Genomic DNA, 11842 nt, shown 5'->3' with positions numbered 1-11842 from the left:
ACTAGTTGGTGCTAACGAGTTTTTACGCCCCAGTAATCACATGGTGTTTAACAGATCCACACAATATGCATATCATTGGATAGATCTCACATTCTGAACAACTTTGCCACAAGAACTAATGCTGTCAATATGTGAAAAACCTACTAAACGAAACCAGTGCAGGACAATTCTCTGGACTCTCTAGATAAATAATTATTTAAAAAAAAAATAACTTTACCTTTTGGGTTGCTATAACAGGGCCTTTTAGAAAGTGGGCGTGGCTAAATATACCCAAAAGCCTATAAAGCCTAAATGAAAACTCAAATTCACGAAAATAGGTGAGCATATGCAGCATATGACTCCAAAGAAACATGCCAATTTTTATGGAGATCGGACCATATGTGGTGCTATAACTGTTAAAACCTTTAAAAAACATGTTTTTAATGTTTTTGAATGAAAATGTGTATAACTTTGGGTGTGGTCAACTTATTTTCTCGGGAGTCACGTACTTAGACTCCTGAAACCTCATACCAGACTTACCAGATGATACCAGAATTGCCAGGTTTTCAGCTTATGGTTTGTGCAACGTTATGATTTAACGCTTAAAAAACTAATGAATATCTTGGAAACCGTTAGTCCGATCAAGACGAAATAAGCGTAGGAAACACAGAACCTAAGTTGATTAACTAAATGTTAGAGCCCAAATGTCAAAATTTTGATAGGAAGTTGCAATTATATAACATTACAGTTACACAAACCTGAAAATGATTATTTTTTAAAATTGAAACCTAGAATAAGCATTTTCTAACCTATAAGGATATTTGAAATCAATTATCTGCAACAAAATGTGTAACCACATTTAATTAATGGTGTTAACATGGAAAATATACTTTAAACACAAAACAGACAATAATTGGTCCTCTGCTGACACTTGCTGCTTAAAAGTCATGTTGTCATACTACTCACAAATATTGTTCTATAATTCATATTTAGACTTTATAAAATTTACTATCCCTTTTTTTGTTAATTCATTACTTTATTTCCATTTTTTTCCATTTCCATTCATTTCCACGTTTTAACAGTTGTGCCACATTATGAGTAAAATGAAATCTGAAAGTGGTGTTATAGAGATTTTCAGAAAACCCATCATGTATTTCAAATATTGAATCTACAAGAGAATATGTGTCTGTGTGTTTGTTTGTGTGTGTGTGTGTGTGTGTGTGTGTGTGTGTGTGTGTGTGTGTGTGTGTGTGTAAGCATGCTTACTGTGCATCAAGTATTATTGTTTGAGCCTTTTCTTTCTCTGTATTTGTTTTAGCATATAGCTGTTCCCTTTGTGATTTAAGTGGTGACATGCTTGCTAAATAAAACAATTCCTATTTACGCATATGTGCTTAAAGGCCTTAAAATGCTTGAACCCCGATAAATGCTTCTTGCAGCTTTAAATCATTATTGTTTCTATGTATTTATTGAATTTTTTTTTTTTTTTTTTTACTTTTTTGTTTTCTTTCAACCTGAATGAACTGTAAAAAATCATAAATCATAAAAAAAAAAAAACATTTATGGCAGAAATGTACATACAGAACATGAAAATCAAGAACATGTTTATCTCAAAACAATACGATACCAGACAAGGAATAAAGGTCTTATCTAGTGAAACGATCTGTCATTTTCTAAAAAAAAAAAAAAAAATGTATATGCTTTTTAAACACAAATGATCATCTCACAAGTGCTTCCGCCATTTACGGATCAAACATGGCACCAGTACCATTTTTTTTTTTTTTTTTTTGTAAGTTGAATAGGGAAGGTGTAGGACATACAGCGTAAGCTTTTTGAAGACTACAGAAGGCAGTCTAGTGGAAGCACTTGCGAGGCGATCATTTGTGTTTATAAAGCATATACTTTTTTTTTTAGAAAATGACCAATCGTTTCGCTACATAAGACCTTATTCCTCGCCTGGTATCGTTTGGAGTCTATTGAAGTCCACTATAAGGAGAATAATCCTGGAATGTTTTCATCAAACATTGACGTGGACATCTTGGATGACATGGGGGTGAGTAAATTATCAGGAAATTTTTAAAATAAATCCTTTAAGGACATAGGGGCAGTTTCCTAAATAGATGTATGTCATTCATAAAAATTAAGACCAATTAGATGCAAGAGATTTTTCTCAGTGAGAACAATAATCTGTATTATATCTATATTTTACACATCATTTACATCGTCAACATTGTCACATCATTTGCATCATTGTCACTGATCTTACTCAAATATGACATTATATTCATACAATGCTTCCCAGAAAAAAAAAGCTATATTTATATCATTGTTGTTTTCCTTGTTTTAAATTAAAAAAAACAAAGCATCAGCTGAAGGATTGTACAAATTAGGATTGTGTATGATAATTGTGGCATAAAGGACAATGCTTCATTCTTGCAGTCAGAATGAGGAACTGAAATATGTATAGACCTAATTATTAATCATGTGCACAAGTTATCAGCATTTATAGAGAATTCTACCATCATCAATGAGGTACTAGGATCCTCCCTGTCAAGAAAAAAATATATATATGTTACATGTATTAACAGGGATGATGTAAATAGACTAACATCATTCTGAAATATTCTCACTAACCTGTTGATTTCTTCTTGTAATAAATGAGTCCAGCAGCTGCTATGATGATTCCCAGCACCAGACCAGAAGCTCCAATAGCGATTTTATTCCTCTCAGACTCAGGGGAGAGATGGGTCTGTAGGGTACACTGGTGTGTCAAACTATGCTGTCCACAAAAGTAGTACTAAGATGAGAGTAGGTGAGTATCTCCTCTTACCCTAGTTATAAATCATGGGTTTATTGAAGCTGGCATGCTCCACCATACAGGAGATCTCTGTGATTCTCTCCAGATTTGGGGGTGTACTCCAGCTCAGAGTGAATCTGGTAGTACCAGTCACCATCAGCCAGCTCCATTGTTGAGGTCGCTTCAGAGGTCATCAGTTTACCATCTCTCAGCCAGGACACTTTGATGTGTGGAGGATAAAATTCATATGCGCTGCACATCAACACAGCTGGATGTTTGCCACCAGCCTGCGTCACTGAACTGAGCTTAACCTTCGGTTTCACTGAATCAAGAAGAGAAACAATCTAAATACACAGGTTGTGCAGTATAAAAATCATTATGTCTATAAAAAATTGGGAAACTGTTTCCTGCTTTGCTACTGTTCGGATGCTCTTCCTTACAGCTCCGCGCTTTGCTCTATTGCTTTTATATTTTATCTCCTAATTTTAACTTCAGCAAATCAACACAGTGCTCAAACGACAAATCTTGGCAACAACAATCTTTTTTAACTGGAAGAATTGCTACAAAAAAGGGGAATTTTTATCCAACCAGCCTCCCACTGACGGCAGCCATCAACTTACATTCCGGAGAAGGGAAAACACCGCTGCCTACATCCAAAAGGATTAGAAATAATATGCCTCCTCTGGTTGAAGAATCTACCTGCTGCACAAACTGCCACAGACTTCTACAAAGGATTGCAGTTCTTGAAACAAAGTTACTTGCGGACTACCAAACCAGAAGGAACACACAACAGAGCTTCGTCATGGACGTCCTCAGCCCACAGTCGGTGAGTCCCATGAATCTAATGCCCCTAAACAGACCGTACTCAGTGCCGGAACTGATCAGCATATTAATCGATGGCACACACAGGGAGCGAGACCCAAAGGCACTCGAGACATCAGATTGTCACGAGTATCACATATTAATGCAGTAGCATCCTCTACCCCAAACACTAGCTCCCTACCACCGCCAATACATCTGGAGAACAGATTTGAAGTGTTAATGAATGTGGGTGAGGAATCTAATGTGGGTGAGGAATCCCCAAACATGATCGGACACAGATCAAATCAGCCAGCAGCTAACACCGATGCTAACTGCCGCTCAAGGTTGAACAGTCAGCGGCACTCAGCTCAGAGAGCAGTCGAGCCCAGGACTCTGATAGTGGGTGACTCTATTATCAGAAACATTAGCAGCAGGGATACAACTACATGCTGCCTTCCACAAGCAACAGTTTCTGATGTAAACAGGGACCTTAAGAGCATTCTGATGAAATATAAAACTGCAAATCGACTAATCATTCATGTGGGGAAGAATGATATTCGGAAGGAGCAGTCAGAACTCCTTAAGAGGGATTTCAATGAACTTTTTGAAATGCTTAAAAGACTAAAAGTTCAGTCGTTCATCAGTGGACCACTCCCAGCAAGAGGAACAAATAGATTTACACGGTTGCTTGGACTTAACACATGGCTGCAAAAAACCTGCAACTTAAAAGGACTGAATTTCATCGACAACTTCAATCTGTTCTGGAGTCAGAGACAACTGTTCACTCATGATGGCCTGCACCCAAACAAACTGGGCTCAAGAGTGCTAAAGGACAATATCTACTTCTGCCTCCATCATCCTTCAGCAGTGTGTGCAAATCCACTCAACCTGAATGGCACAAACACACCTGGACAGAGTACAACTGACCACAGGACTTCATTTCAGCAGCTGAATGGACATGCGGTTGACACTTCCCACAAGGTCAATGATAACACCACGCAGCCACAACAACCACTGTTCATGGACACAATCTTGACTGAGCCCTGCCCACAGAGCTCACCGAGAGACAGTGACGTATTAGAACTGCTCCAAGATTCAGCACCCAAGGACGACTTTCGGGAAAACAGCCAGGGAAGCCAGGACAACATATGTGACCAGTCACGGAAAGTAGGGACACAAGTCGGTTCTGGGGCATTTTGAGTTATTCACAGATTCTGACAGTGCAGTCTCCAAGCTTTCCAACGATGTGTGACACATGGAAATCTGATAATATTTGGAGAAGTTGTGGCCATTTGAAGGTAGTCACTCAAGAAAGCTCTATAGGGAGAAAAATGCCTCTAAAGTTGCAGTTCTCGTCTGTTCTCACCTGCTGGGAGTGACAAGAGGGCTCATTTACATCTCATTTAGATAAGCCATACCCCCTGTAAAGCTGCATGGACCACATACTATTAATAATAAAGGTTAATGTGCATTGTAAATGTCAGTAATTTATCTTTTTTGACTTTTATAAAAAATGATTTAGAGGCTGAAATATGTGACTTTTTTGTCAAAACTTTATTTGAACTTGTGCATTGTAGATAACATGTTGCAAGACACTCCTTTAAAATCTGCCCATCATTTTTAATGTTATTATTTTAATGTTTATGTAAAGAAAAAGTACATATTGATGCTAATTTTATTTTTTATTTGCTGGTTTTCCACATAAAACTTGGTGAATTTACTTTTTGAACAGGATTCTGTGATAACCGTGATCATTTTGGTCACTATAATCATGAAATGAAATGTTCTCACCTGAGAAGCCTGTTAAAGAAGAATAGGCAATCCAGGAAATAACTGGACTAACAGAGGCCAGAGATCGATAACTATGGCTATTCAAAACACTTTTCAAGACAATAAATACACGATTGAGACGATGAATGCATGTATTGACTGAATTTGCGTCTGAATAGCGCTGGCTCCGTGGGCGTGGCCGCATTAGTGGATAATGAGCTGAATCACGGACTTCTGACATGGCTCTCTTTTCATACAGATTACATAAACACAGAAGGTTTGTTTTCGATTTGACTTACACATTTTAAAACGTGACATTTCAACGTTTTTTCAGACATAAGTATAATTTTTTTATGATTAGTATTCACTAAGTTACAGTTCATTTTCTGAGAACTATCAGATTGGACTTCGTTCAGAGGGAGACGAGAGATCACGCATCATGTTAGTTTTCTTTATTTTTCAAAAAGCACAACATTTTGTTTTTACTCTGAGTGTACACAAATAAAAGAAGACATTCTATAGTTTCAATTGATATATTACTTATGTCTCTATGACAAAAAATGACGGAGTACTTTAAGTCTGTTTTGCTGCAATGTGAAAAAAAATCCTGCAAAATGCGCCGGCGCGTTACCCGACTCCAGAGAGGTAATGTCTTATTATGCCGCTTTCATCGTCGCTCAGATCGTCTTCAGAATCAGTGAGCGCTTGTTCATAAGCATCCGGCTTGTCGAAGAAGTACTTCAAAACATTTTCGTTGTAACGGCCACGGTTCTTCATTGAATTTTGATATCAGCTAGAGCCGGCCAGAGCGCTGCATAGTAAGTAGCCACGCTTCCCAGTATGGAAATACACACAGACAATGACACGCCCCTACTGCGTGCTAGAATCTCCGAAAAACAAGCCGATTTCAACCTCAAAATGTACGCTTTTAAATATACCAATACTGCTATCTCAAACACGGAAAGGCTTCTTCATGATCTCAACTAACAGATTCTGCAAAAAAACGAAAATCACCAATTTTGAAAAAAAATGCTTCTTTCTCATTTTTGCTCAAGAGTTGTGCTGCCGACTTGTGTCCCTGGTTTCCGTGACGGGTCACATATTACAGCCTCCGGTAACACCAGAGCAACAGCCCCTCTCACCGGACACGTTATCCCTCTCTCCAGCATCCCCTCTTCTGTGCTTCTCAGAGAAAATGGAGGAACTGGTGTACGCTGGAACCAAACTCTCCCACTCTTTTGCTGCGAGCCCCCAGATATCAACAAAAAAGCGTCAAGCCCCGAAACCACCAAAGCCTGTGGGCCCAGCTCGCCCTCCTCCTCCTCCTGTGAGAGCTCTTCGGCCCCTGCCACAACGCCAGCGCCCTCACCCTCCTTCATCTGTTCTAGGTGAACCAAAAACAACCGATAACAGCTCTCAGTGATGTGTGTCGGGTCCCCGCTATGATAACAGTGACTTTATCAAATGTTTACAGAACAAGCAGGAACCCAGTGTACCTGTAGCTTTCTCTATTTCTGTTGTATTACGTTATAGAAAGCCTAAGGCCTTTTCAAACCGTTTGGCAAACCCATTTAATCTGCTACCTATTACACGTCAAACTAAGATTACTGTAGAGACAGAAAGTAAGACTGTTAAGTTAGCACTTCTAAACATACGCTCACTTAAAAATAAATCACTTCTAGTCAATGACTTAACCACAAACAACCTAGATTTTATGCTTCTAAATGAAACATGGCTTGAAGACAGCTGCAGTGCAACAATCCTGAATGAAACAGCCCCTCCTAACTTTACTTTTATGAGTGTCTGCAGAGCTGTTAGGAGAGGTGGAGGTGTAGCTGCTCTATTTAAAGATGTCTATCAATGCAAGCAAGTGTCATTTGGTGATTACTTGTCTTTCGAATACTTGGGTATTGTATTAAAAGGTGCTCCTCACATTCTACTTATAGTTATCTACAGGCCTCCAAAATACTCTCCAGCCTTTGTGGAGGACTTTACAGAACTGTTATCAGCAATTTCCTCAGAGTTTGACTGTTTTGCTATTACTGGGGACTTTAACATCCACATAGAAAATGCAGAATCCAATATGGCAAAAGAAATCATAACTGTTTTGAATACTTTTGATCTGACTCAGCATGTACATGGACCTACACACAATCATGGACACACTCTAGATTTAATTATCAGTAAGGGTCTAAACATTTCATCCATTGTCATTAAGGATGTAGCGCTATCTGATCATTTCTGTATTTTCTTTGAAATATTGATCTGTCCGACTGTTGAAGCTAGATCTGTCTCGGTCAAAAAGCGATGCTTAAATGAGAACACTAGTGCACTGTTTATGAAGGCTATATCTTTAACACCAAGCATATCTGCAGACTCTGTTGATTTTCTCCTTGATTCTTTTAACTCAAAAGTACAGAATGTTATTGATAACATTGCTCCTGTGAAAGTCAGGAAGAAAAGTGGCAGACAAAAAGCACCATGGAGAAACTCAACAGCAGTGCAAAATATGAAAAGACAATGTAGAAAAGCTGAGCGCATGTGGCGAAAGACAAAACTTGAAATCCATTATAACATCTATAAAGATATTCTTCATGCTTTCAATGTGGAATTAGGCAAAGCTAGACAGACCTTCTTCTCAAATATTATAAACAGAAACTTAAACAACACCCGCACTCTTTTTGCTACAGTAGAGAGACTAACAAACCCCCCAAGTCAGATTCCAGTGAAATGCTCTCAGACAGCAAATGTAGTGAGTTTGCTTCCTTCTTCTCTGAGAAAATTAATAATATCAGAAAGGCGATCAGCACATCCTTGAGCTGCACTGGGGTAAAACAGATCAGATCACAACCTCAGAAAGTAGCTATTATGTCTGATTTCGAAGCAATTGATGGTAAAATTTTGGAAGAAACAGTACAGCACCTTAAAACATCAACCTGCGCCCTTGACACACTTCCCACATCTTTTTTCAAAAGAGTGTTAAACTGTTTAGAAGCAGATATCCTAGAAGTGGTAAATGCCTCACTTCTCTCTGGGACTTTTCCAAAATCCCTGAAAACTGCAGTTGTTAAGCCCCTCCTGAAAAAGAGCAATCTGGATAACACCATATTGAGCAACTACAGGCCAATCTCAAATCTTCCTTTCATAGGCAAGATCATTGAAAAAGTTGTTTTCAATCAGCTGAACAAGTTCTTAAGCTTGAATGGATACTTTGATAACTTTCAATCTGGTTTCCGACCGCATCACAGCACAGAAACAGCACTCATAAAGATAATAAATGATATTCGCCTAAACACAGATACAGGTAAATTATCAGTGCTGGTTCTACTTGACCTCAGTGCTGCGTTTGACACTGTCGATCACAACATTCTTCTTGACAGGCTCGAAAACTGGGTTGGGCTTTCTGGGATGGTCCTTAAATGGCTCAGGTCATACTTAGAAGGGAGAGGTTATTATGTGAGTATCGGTGACCATAAGTCTGAGTGGACATCCATGAGATGCGGAGTCCCTCAAGGTTCAATACTTGCACCCCTCCTGTTCAACTTATATATGCTGCCATTGAGCCAAATAATGAGAAAGAACCAAATTGCATATCACAGCTATGCAGATGACACCCAGATTTACCTAGCCCTATCACCCAACAACTACATGTTGACAGTAAAAATGAGAGAAGAGTCTTGAGCCACTTACCTGATTTATCACAGATATTGGAGTCAAAGATTTCAGCATTATATTTGCAGAACGAGTACACAAAAGCTCTTTCTTCCTGCACAATGGTGCCATTGTTCCAGATCTCTGCATTCCTCTCTGCTTTCATTCCATACTCATTAAACCCCACAAACCTCCCCAGAGTGCTGTCAAATTGTATGAATAGATATTTATTGAAGTAATAGTTGTTAAAATACACCATGTCACTGATATTAGAGGAGCTGTAGATGCATCTTGACATACGATATCTGTAATATACATTAGCTGAAAAAGAATGTAGACAGAGAACAAAATGTCAGATAAATATGTCAAGAAGTAAGAAACAGAAGAACCTGGATCCATCAGTCAGCTGCAGTACATGGTTTTCTTTATAAAAAGTACTTGTCAATTTTTATTTCCCTTAGAAGTTCCATCATCATTAGAACGTCACCCTTCTTAAGATAATGCTGCACCATCACCACCACCACCACCACTACTATTACTACTACTACTACTAACAATTATCACAATAATAATGCAATTTATTGTTGATATTTAATTATATTACTTCGATACCTCTCATGTTACTTACCACTTTATGCTACAAAGAATGCAGCCAGTGTCAATATAAGATGACAACTCAAGAGCTTTTGCAGTGACATTTTCACTCACACTGAATCCCAGTTGAATGCTGTCAGTTTTTTGTTCATGTTTATGAGATGGATGTCTAAGATAACTGTTCAACCATTTAGTGCATGGAAAAGTGTCAAGTGTTGCTAGGCAGCATACTGCTTTCATTTGAAAACAAAAACCAGTTATTTTTCAAGTTATCTATCTGACGAATTGTTAAATTGTTCAGAGGCCAATTTCAATAATTAGGGATCAAAGCACTGAAGTGTAAGGATGTCGGAGACCATAAATCCCAAAATTGGCAGGATGGTCACAATCGTGCACCATAGTCGCCACTACACACACCCATCAGACAATACGTGGTACTATAATATTACTATTTAGTGGTACAAAAAAATTGGATTCGGATCATAGCTTTGAATAGTAATTTTACTATTGTGTGCCCCTTTAAAAAAGTGGTGCCACCTTTTTAAAAAAAATTAAATAAAATTATTACAAATATTTAATTATTTAATGAAGTTATGCATAATTAGCATATGAACTGCAAATATGATGTTTAAGAAAATATATTTATTTTTGTTTAAATTAAAAGGGTTGTAGACTTTTAATATAAGCATGTCTGTGTTAAAAGTTGGCTATGCTTTGAAGAACCAATAATGCTAGAACATATTTTAAGCCTGTTCTTTTTCTATCAGTTTTCATATTTTAAGCCTGTTCTTTTTCTATCAGTTTGCATCCCTTTGAATGGAAATAAATGCATTGATATTGCTCATTGGTATAACTATAGTGTACTGAGAGTATAGTTTTATATAATAAGTGTACATAGAAATCTGTGAAATGCTTATATAGATAATTAAATATGTTTTTTATATGTCCCTAACCTTTTTATACAAAATTTCAAGTTGCAAGTCATGATTAAAATGCTGTCTATTTAAAATTAATAGACAATTTTATGTCTTCCATGATATATTATTTTAAAAGTTCTATTAAGTCATTTAGTGTTGTGGTACATTGTGAATAATAAAACAAACAATTTTGTGTTAAACTGCAAGCATATGGTTAGGAGGCAACACATGGCCTTAAGAAAAACGCTTCAGATAAATATGGTTTTGAGCAGCAAATGTTCTTCACATGATCTTCACTGAAGTGGAGACATGGGCCTGGACCCCCGAGGTGCAGCCTGAGCTCGTGGAGGGGAAGCCCGAGGCAAGGTAGAGCCGAGGAGCTGGACAACACCAGTGGTGCTGACGGATCCAGGGGACTGGCTGTGACCAATAGTGGAGATGGGACCAGGAAATCAGACAGGAACATCGGCAGAAGAAGATCATCTCCAGACGGGACCGACGAGGAAGATGACAGATGTGTAGACTCTAGGGCTTTGATGTCATTTGGCTCTGGTTCTTGGATGACCTCGGTGGGTGCCTGGTACGCAAGTGCCCTACTCCCTCCAAAGTCCCCACTTCAAGGACTCTGCAGTCCAAAATTTTATTAAATATTCATTTTTAGCTTTTCGTGAAAAGGACTTTTTCTTGAAGAGCTAAAGAAACTGTGATTAGCAAAATGTGCTGTCAAACTCTGACATAAGGTGCAGTTTATCCTTGTGGTGTCAGAACTTATGTTTTAGGTTTATTTATTTCTAAGCTACAGAATATGTAGAAGACTGAATCAATGCAGAACTTAGTGAAACCTTAACAAAAGACTATGAATATACAAAGATGTAGCACAAGGCCCGATTCAATTTGCGTGAAATTTTTTTTCTTTTCTTTTTGTGCAAATGCAGAATGATTCACTTTGATTTATTTTATTAAATATTTAATAAAATGCACTTAAAGGTTTTTAAAATATTCTATTTTTCTTTCAAGAAAAACAAAAACTGCTTGTTTATTGCACCAAAGGTAATTTTGAGAGGAACTTTAAATATGTACAGTTCAAGTCATGATGTTTGTTTACATATAGACCACGTCATAATAATAACTGAATTTATACAAAAGATCAAGTTCAAATGCTTACATATGCTTGATTCTTAATTCTTAATAGTGCGTTGTTACCTGGATGCAAACGTTCAGTGATGCTCAAGGCAACACAACACATTAAGAGCGAGCTGGTGGGCGTAAACATTTGAACAGGATGACTGGAAATTGTTATTCTATTCAAAGAATTCTACATATTTTATTTAAA

General features: G+C 37.7%; 1 pseudogene; it reads right to left on the bottom strand.

Moving 5' to 3' along the window:
* Nucleotides 1–2356: 2356 nt before the first annotated feature.
* On the bottom strand, nt 2357–9766 carry LOC125279413 (annotated as a pseudogene).
* Between the last annotated feature and the right edge of the window lie 2076 nt (nt 9767–11842).

The sequence above is a fragment of the Megalobrama amblycephala genome, linkage group LG12 (genome assembly GCF_018812025.1).
Source record: "Megalobrama amblycephala isolate DHTTF-2021 linkage group LG12, ASM1881202v1, whole genome shotgun sequence".
NCBI lineage: Eukaryota > Metazoa > Chordata > Actinopteri > Cypriniformes > Xenocyprididae > Megalobrama > Megalobrama amblycephala.
This window is presented reverse-complemented; position numbering and strand designations above follow the sequence as displayed.